At 45.0% G+C, this 19,644-nt stretch overlaps 1 long non-coding RNA gene across 1 annotated transcript; it reads right to left on the bottom strand.

Moving 5' to 3' along the window:
* Positions 1-16,701: 16,701 nt before the first annotated feature.
* LOC128311355 (uncharacterized) lies at positions 16,702-17,853 on the bottom strand. Its single transcript, XR_008289757.1, has 3 exons — positions 17,680-17,853; positions 16,988-17,056; positions 16,702-16,862 (listed from the first exon to the last, which is right to left on the bottom strand). It is a non-coding gene; the product is annotated as an uncharacterized LOC128311355 (long non-coding RNA).
* Positions 17,854-19,644: the final 1,791 nt, after the last annotated feature.

Below are 19,644 nucleotides of genomic sequence, written 5' to 3' on the forward strand. Positions count from 1 at the left end.
TTAGCAGCTTAAAACAGTGCCCATCTGTTATCTCACAATCTCTGTGGGCCAGAAGTGTGGGTGGGCTCAGCTGGGTTCTCTGCTCTGGTGTCATCTAACAAGGGCTAAAGTCAAGATGCTGGCCAGGCTGGGCTCTCATCTGGGGTTTGGGGGGAGAATCTGCTCCAAGCTCATCTGGGTGTGGCCTTATTCAGTTCCTTGTGGTTGTAGGACTGAGGCCAGTGTTTCCCTGATGATTGTCAGTCAAGGATGCTCTGTCAGCTCCTGAAGGTCCCCCACATTCCTGGTCACATGGCTCCTCCATCTGCAAAGCCAATGGTGGTGTGGGAGGTCCTTCTTAGGCTTCAGACCTCTCTGACCTCTTCTGCCTTCATCATCTGCCTCCTTTTAAAGGACTTGAGGGATTGTGTTGGGCCTACCCAGAAATCCAGGATAATCTCCCTATTTTCTTGTCAACTGATGAGTCACCTTAATTACATCTATGGATTCCCTTTTGCCATGTAAGGTGATGCTACGGACTGAATGATTATGCCTCCTTCCCCCAAGTTTATCTGAGCTCCCTCTTTTCTACCATGTGAGGATATAGCAAGAAGATGTCACCTACAAGCCAGGAGGAGAGAGTTCACCTGCCCCTGACCATGCTAGTGCCTGATCTCAGACTTCCAGCCCCCAGGACTGGAGGAATAAGTATCTGTTATCTGTTGTTAAAAACACCCAGTCCACAGTACTTTTGTTATGGCAGCTTGAGCTGACAGGCAGTATATTCATGGGCATGACATGCCATCACATCCACAGTCCTGGGGACTAGGGCATAGAATCATCCTGGGGCCATATTCCGCTCACCTCCCCCCACCCCTCCAAATCTACCATCTAAACCCTACCCACCCTTCCTCCAGGAAGCTGCCCCAACTCCACTGTCAGCTTCCTCTCCCGCAGTGCTTCTGATCCTCTTCTTTCCAGCCCACATACTGTGGGTGCCTGACCTCCTGTCTGGGCCATCCAGACACCTTGGGTTGCTCAGCACAGTTTCATTTTACATTTCTGGCTTGATGTTCGGTTTGTGGCACTGCCTCCTTCAGAAGGGTCTCAGCGTGGATGATGGGAGATGTGGCTGGCCTGCACACCTCCCTGTGCTGGTACACTGCTGAGGGTAGGGATCACTCAGGGCCTGGTTTCACTTTGTCTCATCCTTTCAATGCCTGGTACCCACTGTACATTCCCTAAATGTTTGTAGAATGAACAAACAAATGCCTTAATTTTTCTTGAAAACTATGCACATGGAAAAAGAATTCAAATAGTGCAAAAGAATATGTGAAGAAAATTTGCTTCTTCATACTTTTCCTGACTCCTTTCTCCTAATTTTATGCCAAGAGGCACCCAGAGTTACCAGTTTCTTGTGTGCTCTCCCAGATAGGTACAAATCCCCCTAATGTACATGTGCCAATTTCCACTTTTTTGTTTTTACAGGAACAATAGCTGACCACAGAGACTGTTCTCCACCTTGCATTTAAAAAAAATGTTTTATTTATTTTTGAGAGAGTGCAAGTGGAGGAGGGGCAGAGAGAGGGGGACAGAGGATCTGAAGTGGGCTCTGTGCTAACAGCCATGAGCCCTATGTTGGGGCTTGAACTTACGAACCGTGAGATCATGACTGGAGCTGAAGTCAGTGCTCAACCAACTGAGCCACCCAGGTGACCCCCTCCATCCTGCATTTTAACTTATTCTAAACGGTTACCCATAGATCCCTTCTTCAAAGAGTACCCTCCTGAAGCGTTAAAGGTTCCACTTGACTTACCCAACTGAAACTTGTCTCACATTTCCTTGTGTTCTTTAGGGAAAACCTGACAATAGGCAGCTTTCCTGGCGAAGGTTGCAAAGTGGACCCCTCTTCATTGGGAAACAACCCTCAGGGCAGGAATCTTGGGTTTAGAGAGGCTAAAGTATGCTGAGGTTCGGCTGGAGAAAGGAGTTAGGTCAGGGCTTGGGCTAAAAGAGCTTCCTTGGGGATCCACCTCCTTCAGCTCAGAAAAGACTTAGCCTACTTTGGGCCTGGAAGGAATGAGGCAAAAGACTCATGGCCCCCATGGAGGTTTCTCTGATTACCCATGCTGGGGTATAGTCTAGCCTGAGGTTCTGGAATCTGTGGCAACTGTTAGGGCTCCTACTGTTTTGCAGCTGATTTCCTCCCTCCACAGAGGGGAAATGGCAGTCTCAGCTCCCAAAGGTAGGTTTGTTCACATGTCTTTAGGCATGAGATCCAGGAAAGCATCAGCAACAAGGGCAAGCTTTCTGTTCTGGAGAGTTTAAGTTAGGGCAGATTTTGGATTTTTAGTAGTGAGCTGCCAGATTTCATTTGTTCATAGGCTGATTAATTCAGTAATCTAATAAATACTTGCTGAGCACTTATCATTTGTTAGACACTAATGATACTATGTTGGTATTACACCAGTGATTTATGAGACCAGGATTTGTTCCCTTTGGTCAGACCCCATTATGATGGGTTTCTTCTTTACCATACTTGTTACTAAATACTCTGGAAATCACTATTGGTTCTAGGTGCTAGGGGACAAGTGCTGAGCAAGTAGAGGTTCCTCTTCTCCTAGGCTTTCATTGTTGGATGAATTGTTGGATGGGGGCCATATGTGGGTGGTGGGGAAACAAACAGTAAACAAATAACCAAGCGAAATGATTTCAGAAGGTGAGCACAGTTGTCCCACAGTGGACACGGGTCCACTTACATGTAGATTTTTTTTTTTTTGATAAATGCAGTACTGTACTTTGAATATATTTTCTTTTCCTTATGATTTTCTTAATAACATTTTCTTTTCTCTATTTCATTGTAAGAATACAGGATATAATACATGTAACCTACAAAATATGTGTTAATCAACTGTTTATGTTATTGGGAAGGCTTTCAGTCAGCAGTAGGCTATTAGTAGTTAAGTTATGAGGGGTGTCAGAGTTATACATAGATTTTTTTACTACATGGCAGGGGGTTGGTGCCCCTAACCCTCATGTTGTTGAAGGGTTGACTGTATAACTGAAAAGGAGAAAAGTGGTAATGTAGCTAAGGGGAGCTGGGTGGTCAAGGAAGGTCTCTCTGAGAAGGGGCTGCCTGAATTTGATGCCCTGGAAACAGACCACAAGGCAAAGATTTGACTGACAGCAGCTTACCTGGAAAGCAGTCCTGGGAAACACCTGTCAGGGAGTGGGAACTATGAGACTGGACAGGAAGGCAGGAGATTCCTGTTTGTAATTGAACCCATGGGGATGTTCAAGGAGATACACTTTAGAGAGAATCATCTCACCAAGGAAAGGCTGTGGAATTTTTAAACCAACTCCCATCAGCCTTTGGTGGATAGCTGCTCCTGGACCAGGGGCTGTTGGCTCCCAGGCAGAGTGAGCTCCAGGCACCTAAGAAAGCTCTCAGGCAGGTGGAAATCAACTGGAGTATACAGTGATAGTGAGATCCAAAAATGGACCGTAGCAGGTGCTGAGTTTGGCCACCCTAGCAGGACTCTAACTTGTTGGGGGTAAGAGCTTGGACTCTAGGATGAGACTGCCTGGGGCTGGGTCTTGCCCTTGCCACTTCCTAGCTGTGGCACCTTGGGCACATTGCTTTTATTCATTTACTTTTTTAAATACACTTTTTGCAGAGAAAAGCTTGCAAATCCTAGGTGTGCAGCTCAACAGACGTTCCTAAATGGAATAAACCCCCATAACCAGCACCTGGCTTGGGAAATAAGACAGATCAGTACCCAGCAACCCCCCTCTCATGCTGCCTCCTACTTACTTCCTCCTTGAGGGTACCCACTATTTTGACTTCTAACATCGTAGATACTAGTATTGCCTGTTTTTGTATATATATAAATGGCTTCTTCCACCCAGCATTCTGTGTCTGAGACTCAGGTATACTGTCCAGTGTAGTTACGGTTGTTCATTTCACAGTTGAGTGGTGTTTCATTGTATTCAGATTGTTTCCAGTTGATTCCAGGGCTATTTTGAATAGTGCTGCTGTGAGCCTTCTTGTAGGTCCGTGTGACCAGAAGTCCCTCTCTGTCGCTTAGTATCTGAGTTTGCAAAGACAGCCGTGGCATAGCATCTTGCATAAGTAGGTGCTTCATGAATGTTTGTGGCATGAATTGAGAGGCGGGGCAAGTCCAGAGGTAGAGAAATAACTCATGTTGGGGTTGGGCATGGGATTTACTTGTTGTCTGACCTGCTCCATGGTCATGGACTTTGGACCCCACTTGCTGGGTTTTGAAGGGAAACTCTTCTAGCTGGAAAGAACTCTGCCCAGTGCCTGCACTGGCCTACCTCATGGAGTACCCACAAGCTGCTGCTGAAGATCCTTTTTAACTTTGCTTTGTGGAAAAAAAGTTCTTCCAGAATTGTGACTTGGCTAATCACAAGAAACATCTGTGACCTCCTAAAAATATCTGCTTTATACCATTCTGTGGAGCACAATATTTATATAGCCCAGCAGTGTACTTAAGTTCATGTTTAGCCAACTCTGAAAAACAGCTGGGGGCTCCTGAAGTCCAGGACGAGATTTGCAGGTGGCCAGTGAACCCAGATGGGAAGGAGGCCCCTGAGGATGCTCCCACAGCTTGAGGGGGGAGGAGTGTGGAGTGATCTGGAAATGGGGGTGGGGTGAGGAGTCAAGGAAAATACCATGATGGAGGGCCGCTTGGCTCACTGGGGCAGCTGAGTAATGACTATCTCCATGGTTCTGTCTGGCAGCCTCTGGAACATTTCCGGCCGAGGAAGGCTTTCCCTTAACTGATCAGAAAGTGCCTCATCCCTAAGTACCTTTTTCGTTGTTTTGTAGCTTAAGTGTACTAAGTGGGGGGCTGGTAGATTTTTCTGGAGATGTTCGTGCTTGTTTCCAGGGAATTACATATATTAATCAGGATTTTAACCAATAAGGGGGTGGAGCTGTGTGTGCTTTCTCTCTCCTCGAGGATAAAGAAAAGAGCATGGCTGAAGACATCTTTTTTAGACAAAAGGATCCCCTAGCTTTTCAAGTTTATTTGAGTCCCTGGTGGCCTGCAAAGCAGGATTGGAACCTGTTACAGGCAAGCGATCTCAAAACTTCTCTGAAGGCTTGAGGACTCCATTCAAACATGGGTGTCTTCAGGAGTGCTTCAAAGCACAAATGTTTTGGGGGTTGGGATTTAGAAGGGCCTCTGGGGGAGTTTGATGAGAAGTCGGGAGTTAGGAAGACAGTTCAAGGCTGGCACCTCTCCCTTTGACTATCTCCTTCCTTGGGAATCCTGCTCTTTGCATAAGGAAAAGGGACAAACTGTTGATGTTGCCAACCCCTAAGCATATATCCATGCATTCAGTGATAATTACTGAGCACCTACTATGTAATGTGTCTGCTCGGCCTTGTACTGAGTGTAAAGGATGCAGTGGTGAGCAGTGCATGGACCCCTCCTGTCCTCAGGGAACTTCCAGTGTGATCCCTGGCTACACATTGTGGTGAGAGCTCATAAGAAAAAGCTGAGGGGGTTCTCGCACACTGCATGGGGGTCAGGACAGGCTTCCTGGGGAATGAGATCAGAGGAGTGAGTGGGAGGTAACTTCAGATGGGGCAGAGATGAGACCATTCCAGGCATAGGAAACAGCATCTACAAATATCCTGTGGCTGGCAGAGCAAGATAAATTCCAGGAACAGAAGACCAGGCCTGTGGGGCTGGAGCATGGTGGTCAGTGATGGATATTGTCAGAAGGCTGGTCAGGCATGGGAGCCAGCCAGAGCATGGCCTTCTAGTCTGGAGATAGGACTTGTCCTCCTCACGGGATCTGAGTCTGAGAAATGCCTGCAAAGATGTGGACACAATGTTGGCTGGCCCTGTATAATGGAAGAGTAAGTTCAGATGGGGGATGTTACTCTCCAAATTGGGTCCAAAGACTCATAAAGCTGGGGTTTCCAGAGGATACAGTTTTTGGTACCCCAGATTCCTCCAGGCTCTGTTGGTAAACCTCATGATGAAGGTGGTTCTGTGACATCACTGAAGGGACAGTGACAAAAGACCTAAATATAAGACTCTGCCCCAGGAAACTGAGGGTTTTGTATCAGTGTCTGTCCAGGCTGCAGCCTAATGGGTCAGTAAATAGGCTCGAGAGGAGAAACAGGGGCGCCTGGGTGGCTTAGTTTGTTGAGTGTCTGACTTGTGATTTCAGCTCAGGTCATGATCTCAGGGTTGTGGGATCAGGCCCTTTGTGGAGCCTGCTTGGGATTCTCTCTCTCCCTCTCTCTCTCTGTCCCTCTCCCACTCTCCAAAAATAAAAATAAAAAATAAGATGTTAAAAAAAGAAGAGAAACAGTCAAGGGGAGAAAGAAAGCCGCCCATTCCCAATGGCACTATCTTTTCTCCTAAGTCTAAAGGAACCTTGAAGCCATGAATTTGTGGCAAGGCCATGGTGTGCAGCAGGCAGGCTGGGGATGTGAGGCAGTGGGAAGCTGTAGGAGGGTCAGAGAACGCCATGGCATCCTGGTTCTATGGCCAACCAGACGTGCGATGCCATCCTTCCATCCCCAGTGGGCCTGTTTCTCTTCAAGCCTGTGACGGGAGACACAACCCCAGCCGATCCCCATTTGCCTTGGATATTTATAATTCTTAAAAAAAAGAGAGTCAGTATTTGAAAGTTACCTGGGAAAGGAGATGTCAGGTCAGTGAAAAGAGTGAGGTGGCATCTTGGGCACATTTGTCTAGGTGCCAGTCACCTTAGTCCCTTGTCATCTCCACTGGCAGAGGTCCTGAAATTATTCGCATTTCTACTGGGAGGGTGAAGACCTGGCAAGGGCTAGGCCTCAAAAAGATGATGGCGCTTCCTCCCACTTAACACATGTGATTAGAAATAAAAAATGTGCTAAACTATAAATCAAGCACAAAGATAGACCAAGGTCTGGGTTTTTCTCCATGATGACTGGTTTGATGTCTTTTGAAATGTTATTATATATAATTTTAGTTATTTTTAATGTGAATTTGAGTGACGTGATTCTGAAATCATTTAATATAAAATTATAACAAAGTCTCACTTCATGATACAAACATAGAGTATCATTCCATTAAAGTTGGTTGGGAATTGCAAAATTTGAAAGCTGTCAAGAAAGAATGATTTGTAAGGTGCGTTTAAGATACTGCCCATGGCAGCAGGCTGCTTGAGCTGGTAAAGCGAAAACCCACCAACTTTTGTGAGGGTCTTGCCTTATGTGAGCTGGGATTTACACAAGGTCTTCAGGAGAGCATCTTTCCAATAAATACAACTGCCACATAGCAAATTATTTTTTGGGAAACAGAGAAACCCCGAGTACCTTTGAATTGCATGTGGCCGTGCTAGGGACTCACTCTGCCTGCTGGGTCATCTGGGTCATCTAGGGGAAGATAAGTTGAGTGACTTGGACAAGGGCACAAGATAAGGGTGGGGACAGGATTTGAAAATAGGGACGTTTGACTCCAAACACCTTATTGAGAGAGGTTTAGTGTCCTTAACCTCCTCCCATAGAATTGTTTAAAAAACAAAAATCAAAGTGCTAGATAGGACTTTGAAATTCACCTAATCCTGGCTTTACCTTTCAGAGTGGAATAAACTTAAATCCAGAGGACTGAAGAATGCAAGGCTATGGTTGTTGTAATCCCAGGGGTTTACTGGTCTTCCTGGGAATCTTCTAGAGGTGGACCTGAGCTCTATTCCAAGCAGGTTCCCAGCCTCACTTGTGTGACCACCAGGAGGAAACTTGCCCTCCATGAGCTCCAGCCTTGCCTTTCTCAGGGAATCAGATAAGTTGGATTAGGTGGACTCCCACATTCCTGCAAGTGCCAGAGTTCTCTAACTCTGATTCCAGATGCTTCTCGCTGAGCTACTTCCCCTGTCTCTTAGGAAAGACATTGTGGTGGTGGAAAGGGGCCGGCCCCATAAGGGATGGGGTTGTGTAGGTGAATCAGCAATGCATAGGTGATCATTTTTCTGAGAGAAGTTTAATAAAGGTCAAATAAATTTTTCTTTCTTTTTTTCTCTTTTATTTAAAGAAATAGCCAGTGTCCCATTTTATAATGCTGTCCCATTTTCATACTCCGCACACAGCACAAAATCCACTTGCACATACCTGTGTATCCCATACCCTCTGGGACTCAAGCATCATGATGAGCAGGTTATCAGTGAGCTGGTTCAAGGCAGCCAGGTATGAGCAAGACTCAGGCAATGGCTTTGATGGGACTCTCTGGACAAATCTGCTCTGTAGTTTCATTCTGGAATGTCATTGACCAGCTTGGCTGACATATTAATTTGTCTCCTATTTACGATGTCTTCATCTTAGCCAGTGCTCTCACACACTATTAGTCATAAGGCTTTCTCACATTTCCTAAATATTCTTTCTGAAATGGGCCCCATGTCATTTTTGTGTGGCGGTGCACCATTTACCTAGAACCACAAAAGCCCTGTGTTACAGGCTATGTCAACATTCTGTGGCTTGACCGATGCTGAATTATTCTCCTGGGTCTGCAGGCTGGCTGAGGGTCCTCTAATCTTGGCCAGGTGTGGCTGGGGTGACTTGACTGTGCTGCTTTGGTCCCTACCCCTTTTCCTCCTCCTCCAACCAGCAGCCTGGCCCTACCAGGTGTGTTTCACCTGTGGTGATGGCAAGCCTGCTTGCACAAACCTGTTCCAATCTCATGGGCACATCACTGCACTAACATCCCACTGGCCAGAGCAAGTCACATGGCCATACCCAAAATCAGAAGGTAGGGAAGTGCATTTTGCAATTAGAAGTGGTGGTGGTGGGGCACCTGGGTGGCTCAGTTGGTTGAGCATCCAACTTGGGCTCAGGTCATGATCTGGCGGTTTGTGGGTTCGAACCCTGCATCAGGCTCTGTGCTGACAGCTCAGAGCCTGGAGCCTGCTTCAGATTCTATATCTCCCTCTCTCTCTGCCTTCCCCTGCTCTCTGTCTCTCTCTCTCTCACATGAACACAAGGGAAAGGAAGCAAAAATAATAGAAAAACAGGGAGGGGGACAAAACATAAGAGACTCTTAAATGTGGAGAACAAACAGAGGGTTACTGGAGGGGTTGTGGGAGGGGGGATGGGCTAAATGGGTAAGGGGCATTAAGGAATCTACTCCTGAAATCATTGTTGCACTATATGGTAACTAATTTGGATGTAAATTAAAAAAAAATTAAAATAAATAAATAAATAAATGGTAATAAATAAATAAATAAATAAATAAAACAAACAAGTGTGGGAAGAGAGTGAAATATTGGGGCAATAATTGTTGTCAGTATCCACAGTTATAATGTACAGGTGGTGGTGGTTTTAAAACATGCCTCAAATTCTTACACACTCCTCTCATGAAGAGGTGGAATCTTGATCCCCTCCCTGTGAACCTGGGGGGCCCTTGTGATGGCCCTGTTGGTTATAAAGTGGCAGAAGTGATGCTGCATGGCTTCCTAGGCTTCTGCCAGGGTCTCATGGACACATTCAGCCCGTGTGAGAGGTCCTGCCACCCCGAGGTCGCTGCATGGAGATGCCACATGGGGATACAGAGAGACCTGCCTGAGGACCCCAGACCCCCAGCAAGGGGTCCTTGGAGATGAACACAGTCATACCACATCTCTCTGCAAACTCATCAGAGACCCTGAGCGAGGACTGCCCGGCTGAGCCAGTTAGCCCTCATACTCTGAGCAAAGCAAGTTCCTGTTTTAGCTGCTGTTTTGTGGTGGCTCATTATGCAGTATTAGATAACTGGAAAATCAAGGTTATAATTTCCAACAAGGAATGGAACTCGGGTGAATCACAGCTCCCCTTCTTGCTGTGCTTGGATAAGCCCTGTGAGCCCTCTGTGCCTCAGTTTCTCCATCTGTGAAATGGCCATGTTTCCAGCCTCATATGATTGTTGTCAGATTATATCAAACACCTAGCACAGGACTATGCCATGGCAAGTGTTAGTCAATGTTGGCCGAATAAATAATTGCTCACTGTTAAATTTGGCTTACTGAATGTTGGAGGAAGGGAAAGTAAAAACTGGCTGGAAAGAGATTGGGGGCCACCAAGCAGACAAATGGAATGAATGAAACAGAGCTATGATATAGCCTAAGTTGCAAATTACAGCTATCAGAGGTTTTGAGTGCATTATGTGTGCACGTGCGTGTGCATGCATATGCTGGAAGTCTTCCTTTAAAAAGGAAGCTTATAAAAGAGTAGATCTTAAAAGTTCTCATCACAAGAAAAAACTTTGTAACCAGGTGAGGTTCTGGGTGTCAAGTGAACTTATTGTGGTAATTGTTTTGCAATATATACACGCTTCAAATTATCATGTTGTACACCTGAAACTAATACAACGTTATATGTCAATAACAGCTCAATAAAAATGGGGCCCCGGGGAAGGAAGCTGACGCCTTTCAAAGCCTTGATTGACACATGTGTGAAATGCATTTCTGAGGGCTGTCAAGGGAGTTCTTTTTTGTTGGCCGAGCCTTGTTTCATTAAGTTGTAGTGACATACAATATATAATTAGCTTGGAGTGATGCTTTAGTTTCACGCATGATGATGGAAGTGGAAACCAATGAGTCAGGGTTGTCTCCTTTCTCTAGATCCTATAGGCAGCCTGTTTGGGTTTCTCTCTAGTCTCAGTGACCAAAGGAATCTTCCCTTTTAAAACACTTTTTATTAAAACTAAGTTTTAAAACTTAAAAGAAACCCTTTAAGCATACATACACGAAGAAAGTCCATACATTGTAAGTGTACAATGACTTTTCATAAAGTGAACATATGCATGTAACCACACTCAGACTATTCCAAGCATCCTTATGCCACCTCCCAATCCCTTCCTGGTCTTCCCACCAAGGGAAACAGCAATCACAACATAAAATAACATTGTTTAGTTTCTCCAGCTTTTGCTTTTTATTTATTTAATTTTATTTTTGCTTCTTATATAAACAGAATCATGCACTCTTTATGATTTATGCTTTTGGATTCTTTGGCTCAATGTGCTATCTGTGCCGTTCATGAGTTTCTTGTACATTCTTCGACTTGCCTGTCCTGTTTGTTGCACCATATTTCCTTTTGTGAATATACTGCAATGTGTTTATCTAATCTACTGTTGGTGGGTAGTTTCCAGATTTGCTTTCTGTCTATCTCCCTGGCATGCAGATTATTTAACATTTTCTGAAACACCTACAACATTTACTTGGAACCTGAAGGTGAGAAGGCACATTCTTTTGTAAATTCAAATCCATTCCCCCCAGGTTGTCCAGGCTGTCCATGTGTCTTCATTGGCTCACTTTGCCAGATTTCAAGGAGTGGTGGGTAAGAACTCATTCCTCACTCCCCCAACCTTCCTTTCTGACTGCCAGTGCCTGAATCCCATTCTTAGAGGCTCTTCCCTTTGCCACTGCTAAAATGCAAGTATGCTAGGGAACACATGTTCTCTTGAGCCTTCCATGTCCTCTGTCTCCCAGGGAGAAGAAAGGAACAAAGCTTTTTCTGAGAATTGACCCAGACAAGGGATCCAGTGGTACTTGATATCTGAGGGAAGAGGTTTTTCATTTAAGAAGGAAGTGACATAAAGTGAGGGTGGGGATGTGGACTAGGAACTCAATGTGGCTCATGGTTCTGCCTGCATCTGGCCCCCTTTTGAGCACTGTGATTGGGGTGAGAGATTAGATCTGGGATCTGGTGAAGCCCAGTATAAAATACCGTCTTTAGCCCTACCTGGTCTTAAAGTGCATTTTTATTGCTGTCTCACCAATGAAGAAAAAGCATTGCCATGAATACTTCGGCATCCTGCTTTCTTATCATTCAGAATTTATCTTTAACTTATTGAAAGCACTCTTTCAGACTCAATTACATGAAGGTTTTATCATATATTCCTCTTCGGTGAACATAAAAAAAATACAAGCAAAACAAATTGGTGAACGTACTCTAGATTTCTTAACACTTACTTAATTGTTAAGTCCGACTAATCGGACTCACTTTTGACTGGTTCCCTCTCTCTCCCCAGAAGTATTGTCCTCAGTGTCCTCAAGAGATATGTTGGTGTAGCAATTCTAGATGTAATCCATACAAGAACTAAAAGCCCTTGGCTTTGGGTTTATAAGCTGGTTTTGTCATTATGGAAAGCTAGCTTGCTTTCAATTCCTGCTCTATGGGGGGCTGCTGAGCCCATATTTCACCTTCTTCCCACCCCCACCAATCGGGTGCTCTGCTGTTGGCTGCCACCACCCTGCCAGGTTTGATACTGGTGCTCTTGACATTCAAGCACATGTAGGCCACAGTTACTAGACGACTACTTCCTAGAGGAAGTGTTTTTCAGGAACCTTTGATAATAAGATGCATCCCAGCTCGGGGCTGTTCAGATGGGGAACCAAGTCCATCTTAGAATCAGTGCCTCACCGTATCCCCATGGCTGCCTGTAGGCTGGCTCCCTGACTCCCAGGACCCAGACCTTCCACAAGTCTGCTGCCTTGTCATGATCACAGCCTGTGTCTGCACACTTGACTTTTCTATGGCTCCTGAAGATATTGTCTGCAATAGATGTCGCTCCATTCCCCACACTCTTCCAAAACAAGCCTAGTAGCACAGCTCAGTGATGTTTCTGGAGCAAAATGGAAAGGTAATGTCAGCCCTCAGACCCAGAGGAGCTGTGGGTGTGTTCATTATCTTTTTGTGAAAAGAGTCAGCATCAGAGCAGCCCCTGGAGGGTTGGGGCGATGCTGCCTCCCACTCTCACTCCTGGCCTTCAACACACCGGCCCTCCTAGTAGGGTGAGCCACATTCTGCACTGATGAGGACGGAGGGCCAGCCAGGGAGAGGAGCTGGAGCACAGGCTTAATTTTCTGTTTGATTTTCCCAGCTTGCCTGGGGATATGCTTTAGGGCTAGCAGATGGATTTGCTCCATGAAAGCGTTGCCCCTGAGACTCCTATGAAAGAAGTTTGTATTGTTTGTTTTTTGGACAGAGGTTCATTCAGAAAGAGACTCATGCAATTCCCCAGGGGAACCTGACTCTTTATTTTGAATGGCTTGGGAGTCTGGAAATTCCATATTCATCTCCTTGACTTGAGAGCTCACAAGTGAAAGAGTTTGGAGGGTGGACGGTGATGGCTTATTTTTCTTTGTAGAGTGACATAGTGGATGGCTCAGCAGCATCAATAGCCACAGACTGAGGGGCTCTGCCTAAGCTACATGTACATTTTAGGCAAATTTAATTTTTTAGCAAGCTTCCTGGAGATGGGTGGGAGAGATCTATTTGTACTAAGGAGATGTGCTGAGCTTGGAGAAGGAAACAATGCTTCAGGTCTGAATGAAAGGGAAACCATCTTGCAGAGATGAAGAAGAGGTTTTTTTCTGGAGCCCTGGAGGGAGGTGAAGTGAAAAGAGGAAAGTAGAGGGAGGTGGTGTGGGGCTGAGGGATGGCAGGAGACCCCACAGTGGGAGTTTGAATAGCTGATCTCAGTTCTCCCCTCCCCTCTGGTGTTATATTGCCACACCTTTGCCGTGGTCTCATGGATGGGGGGCTGAGTGTTGGCCCCACCTCTTGACTTTAGGTTTGTCCACTTAACTTGATTTGTTTGATGAGATGTTAACAGATATGACATGAATGGAAGCTTAAAATGCTCTTGGGCAGGGATTTTCCTGTGTTGCATTTCTCATTTTCACCATGGTAAAAACATGCCTTGGATATATGCAAGACCAAGGGCAATGAGGGTCATGTGGAACACACCTGTACCCAATCCACAATGTGTGCCATGCCTACCTAAAGTCTACACTAAATCAGCCAAACCCCAGCCATTCCATTGATATGTGATCAGGGAATAAATTCTTATTGTATGCCACTGGGTTTTGGGAATGTTTGTTACACAACACGTTGTGGCAATAGCTGACTAATCCAAGTATCTGTTTTTTACTGTCTCAAAATTTTAGTAAAGTCAATGAACTCATGAAATGCTTAAGATAGTTTTTTTTAATGGAAACCAGTGAGGGGTTGGGTTTGTGTATGAATTACAAGACAGTATTAAGAGAGAAAGAAGCATTTAGAAGAAACCTCTAGATGAAGAGAGGCCATAGGGAGAGCTTTGAAACCTCACACAGACATGGAAATTGGGGGTGAGAAAGTTTTATCAGCTTCTTGAGAGGCATAGAGCACCCAGCTGACATCTAGTTTACGTAATAGAAGGAACATAAGCCAGTCACCAAAAATATGGATGTATTAGTTAGGGTTCTCCTGAGAAACAAAACCAACAAAATGTGTATGGAGACAGAGAGAGAGAGAGAGAGAGAGAGAGAGAGAGAGAGAGAGAGTGAATATTAAGGAATTGGATCATGTGATTATGGAGCCTAGTGAGTCCAAAATCTGCAGTGGGCCAGGAGTCTGGAAACTCAGGAAAGAGCTAATGTTGTAGTTCATGTCCAAAGATGATCTGCTGGCAACATCCCCACTTGCTTGCTTGGGGGATGTCAGTCTTTTGTTCTGTTCAGGCTTTCAACTTATTGGATGAGGCCCACCCACATAAAAAACCAATCTGCTTTACTCAAAATACACCAATTTAAACGTTAATTGGATTAAATGTTAATCTTATCCAAAAACACTCTCACAGAAACGTCCAGAATAATGTTTGACCATATGCCTGGGCACTGTGGCCCAGCCAAGTTGATACATAAAATTAACTATCACTGTGGACTTTAACCTTTCTCTGGCCCTGAGAAAAGGAAACCCATTTGTTCCATGCCAACAAGTTGTAAGTCAGCAGTAAGAGGGCCAACATCCTACCACAGTGCTTTTATTTACCTTATTATCATATATCCCAGTGAAAGTGACTGGGGCTATTGTTGAGGAAATTTTGGATTGGACCCACTAAATTCACCAAGCTTTGTCAAGATACCATTCCTAACATTCTTAAAAAATATCTCATACTGAATTATAGTATACATTCACAAAGTGCACAAATCAGTGCAGCTTGATGAATTTTCACAAAGTGAATCAGCCCTGGCTCAGAAAATAGAACATTATGAGAACCCCAGCAACCCCTCTCATGTTCCTTTCTAGTCACTGCCCTCTTCCTAATGGTAATAACTATCTTTCCTTCTAAAACCATAGATTGGTTTTGCCTATTTTGTATATTATGGTAGGTATGTTTTTCAAAAGTGAATGTACTAATGTAACCCATCTTACCTCTTCTGAAAATGTGGTGCTGACCTTCCTCCTTTGAGGGGTGGAATCTCCATTCTCTCCCTTTGAATATGTGTGGACCTGTTAACTATGGTGGAAATCACACCACGTGGCTTCTGGGGCTAATTTATAAAAGGCAGTATGACTATTTGCTGATCCTTTTGGGATTCTTACCCTTGGAACCTGGCCACTTGCAAGACTACATGTATATGTTCCAACCACAGTCCCAGTTGAGGATTCAGCTGATAGAGGACATCAACCATCACATGTGTGAGCAAGGAGCCTTCAGATGATACAGATTTCAGCTTCCCAGTGTCCCCTTCTGCCTCAGGGTGAAGCAGAGATGAGCTGCCCTATGGAGCCCAGCCCAAGTTCAGATTCATGAGCAAATGTTGTTGTTTAAAGCTACCAACTATGGTATCATTTGTTACACAGCAGGACATAACTACAACATGATTTATGCAGATGGCATCATACAGTATGAATAGTTTACTTATATTCAACATCATATCTTTGAGATTCTTCCATTTAGTTGTTGTATGTAGATGTAGATTGTTCATTCTTATTGCTTTATAGTATGTGATATTATGTGAATACAAAACAGTTTATGTGTTCATTGTGCTGTTGTGAGACACAAGTTGTTTCTAGTTTGGGGGCTATTAAAAGACAGACATCTTAGTACATATCTTTTGGTAAACATAGTATGTATTTCTGTTGGGTGTGTACCTAGAGTTGGAATTATTGTGTCATAGAGTATCTATGTTCTGCTTTAGTGGTTACTGCCAAAAAGCTCACTAATATTTTTTCTGAACAAAATATTAAAAGCAATTTCCTGAGATTGTTTATGGACTGAACTGAGTATAGGAAGGGAGGTCCAATCGGAGGTATCCTTGTCATCACTAGAAAAGGCTCTAGATCAAGACTGTTTGATTTATTCACTCTGAAACCCCAGGCCCGGTAGGCTAGCAAGGAACATAAATTTTAACAACATTGATTTGCAGAATGGGAGCCTCCTAGTGTCGTGTGACTTTTTAGTAGCTCTGTTTGATATTCCTCCTTTCTCTTCCCTTTAACATATCTGTGAAGACACACAAAAGCAAAATTTGGCCTCATCTTTGGAAACTGTTATTGCCATGCAGTCCAAGGAAGTTACTTGTTGGTGTTCTATGATTAAGCAGATTCCATAGAGCGTCTGGGTGGCTCAGTTGGTTGAGCATCTGACTCTTTATTTTGGCTCAGGTCATGATCTCATGGTTGGTAGAATTGAGCCCTGTGTCAGGCTCTGCACTGATAACGTGGAGCCTACTTAGGATTCTCTCTCTCCCTCTCTCTTCCCCTTCCCCTCTTGCTCTTTCTCTCTCTCTCAAAATAAATAAATAAACTTAAAAAAAGTATTTTCTTCTAGAAAATATTCTAGCTATTTTTTCCATACTACCACATATATATGAAAATTTTTCAAAATAGGCTGTCACTAGGTAAATGTGATTGAAGCAGACACATACAAACTAAATGACATATAAACTTTAGAATCCTGCATATGCCAAGGGAATTGCTGGGACTACCATTCACATGGGCAGTAGAGTCTATTGGTCAGAAGCTTATGTTCTGCTGGGGTTTGAATCCCAGCTCTGCTGCTTACCAGCTGTGACGTTGGATAGGTCCCTTAACCCCCTGAGCCTCCATTTCTTACCTGTAAAAGGGAAATAATAGTAGTGTCTATTACATAGAGTTGGTGTGAAAGCTAATTTAGTTAGGTAGTTAGGTAGGAAGAAACCTAATCACATCTTGGGCACATAGATAACACTCAATACTTACCAGCTATTATATTTGCAATGGAAGGGTAGGTCAGGGCCAGATTCATAGGGCATCCTGATTAGGTGAGTGCTGAAGACCATTTGTTCCAGGTTAGACTAAATTAGAATTAGGCTAATTCTAGATTAGTCCTCCTTCCCCTCAAAGTCTGCCCTCGCTGCTAATGCCATGTGTCAGAATGAGACAGGGAACACATGGCTCATCATGGGGATGTTGTAATGAGAACTGAATGCAGTTGACAGGCAGAGGAAGGCAAGTCTTCATGCCAGGATTTGGTTGACAGAAGGCAGCAGATTCCTGAATATCTACATCAGGCAAAAGATGTAGAGGCTGTGTCACTCTAGCAGAGTGTTGCATAATTGCTTTCATTTTCTTAGGTTTCCTATCAAGACACTATCTGTGTTTCCTTTGAAGGGCACCTCCCTCCTGGTATGCCTGCAGCCCCAATCCCTCCAGTGCACCTGACTTCTAGATGGTAAGGAGTTGGGAGAGAAGGACCTGGGTGTCTACAGATGGGCTTGACCAAGAAGCCACCATCCCAGGCTCCACTGTCCATGTGAGAGTCAAGGTTGAAGTGGGACTGGCCTACTGCACACAGCAGACATGCAGCTGCCCAAGGGACTTCTGTGGAGGTCCTTCTTCTTGGCTGTCCAGCATTAGCACCACTTCCTTGATGGGTTTACAAAATGTCCCACCTTATTTATCTTGACAGAAAACAAGACCTAACCCCCAGATAGAGTGGCTACAAAATGCTGGATGCTTAGTGTTTTTTTCACACTCCTTTGTAGCCGGGGTGCAGGTGTGTGCCTCAGATCCTGCCAGCTCAGACTTGCTGCATCCATTTTCAGACCTGGGCACAGGATCTAGTGCTGGAGAGAAGCCAGAAACAGAGTACAGTCTTCCCTGGAAGGGTGGGGCAGCAGTGATGTGAGCTACCCCATTCTCTGAGGTCACAGTGAGAATGGTTACAACAGCAGTGTCCACTGTGGTTGGTGTCACTGCCCAGTAGTAGTCAGCAGTAGTGGCACTGTGTTGATTCCTCCCCCCACCCTCCAACCTGTTCTTCACCCTTCTTTGTCCTGATGGGTGTCCTGAGAGGCTGACCTCTGCGGGCTTTATCACTGGACTCTCTTGCCTTCAGGCTTCCAGTTCAGTTTGGTCACTGGGTGGTACCACAAGGAAAGAAGACAGAGGTTAAGGTGTCTCTTCTCTCCTTCCTACCTGCCTGGGCCAAGTTTCTTCAAATGGCCATATCTTTCCATGTCTGTAGCTCCTGTCCAATGGCTCCTCCTCCAAGGTTCTAGTGCTCACTGGACTCCAGTTAAAGCCGGGGGTGGTAATGACTTCCTCCCGTGGTTAGTCTCTGCATGCTTTCATCTTCCCTATCTTTATTCCTTAAGCTTTCCCACTTTAATCAGTTTCTTAAACTACTCAGAGTTGGGTTCTGTTCCCTGTTTTTGCTGAACTCTTAGGAAATTTCTCTACCCAGACTTGGGTCTTGGAAAATTGCTACTTTGCCAGTTGATGATGTTGAGATTGAAGAGCTGTCCCATGGGAAGCATGATGAAAAAGTGCCTTGAATTTAAGCCCATGTAAAGTGGACAGTCCTGGGGTGTTCTTGGACCAAAGCTGCTCTATGAAGGATATTTTAAGTCTGTTTTCATAGTTTCTGGACTCTATGATAACTGGTCAAAGGATCCTACGGCAAGCTATGGAAACTTGCCAAGACTAAAAAGGACCACACTTGTTCATTCTTTGCCATATCTTTCTCTCCTGCACTATGACTTTGCAGCCCCTCCTGTCCAGAGGGGAGTCTGTTTCCACACCCCTTGAATCTAGCCATTTTACTTGCTTTAGCCAATAGAATGGAGTAGATAGGGGCCTGTGCCTCATGGGGCTGTGCAAGGTTTTGCTTGCTTCCTTCAGATCCCTGACTCTACTGTGTTAGTAGGCCAGGGCTGTCGTGCTGGGGGATGAGAGGCCTACAGCACCTGGAGCCACGTTGTCCCTGTTGAGGCCCATACATGTGAGAGAACCCAGACAAGATCCGCAGAGCCCCTCTACAGCTGGCTGCAGGTGCATGAGGGCATCCAGCAGAGATTAGAAGAACCAACCAGCAGAACCCGGCCTAAATTTCTGACCCACAGAATTGTGAGCTAACTACGTTGTTATCATTTTAGAGAAATGTGTTGCAGAGCCATAGCTAACTGATACAGTGTCCTTTGGGTGGCCCAGCAAAATCTTCCAAGGGCTAGGTGGGTGGGTGGCCACTTTGGCCACGTTAGACTATTGACAAGCCAACCCATTGCTGACCTCATTTCTTGTTACAAGGAGGTGAAGAAAATATCTTTGTTATTGAGCTTAATAAGGGAGTGTGAAGTGGCAAACCAGTTGCTTCTGCCCTCGGTGTGTATCTCTGAGAGCCAAAATTAGTAGTTTAGCTGATACCTTCCCTCTCTCAACACTGCTTCCTGTGTCCTGACTCCTCTGTTGCTTTTTCAGTGGAAGCAGCTGCTTGCCTGCTTGTGGTCTGTCTGTATCTCACAGCTAGTGCTGCACTAGTGCACAAAAGGCAGACTCCAGAAGCAAAGAACTCCCGCATCTTCACTGTTCAGCTGGTTTCTGAGCCATCCAGGAAGTGGTGGGAACCTACCTCCCTG

The sequence above is a fragment of the Acinonyx jubatus genome, chromosome A3 (assembly GCF_027475565.1).
Source record: "Acinonyx jubatus isolate Ajub_Pintada_27869175 chromosome A3, VMU_Ajub_asm_v1.0, whole genome shotgun sequence".
NCBI classification, from domain to species: domain Eukaryota; kingdom Metazoa; phylum Chordata; class Mammalia; order Carnivora; family Felidae; genus Acinonyx; species Acinonyx jubatus.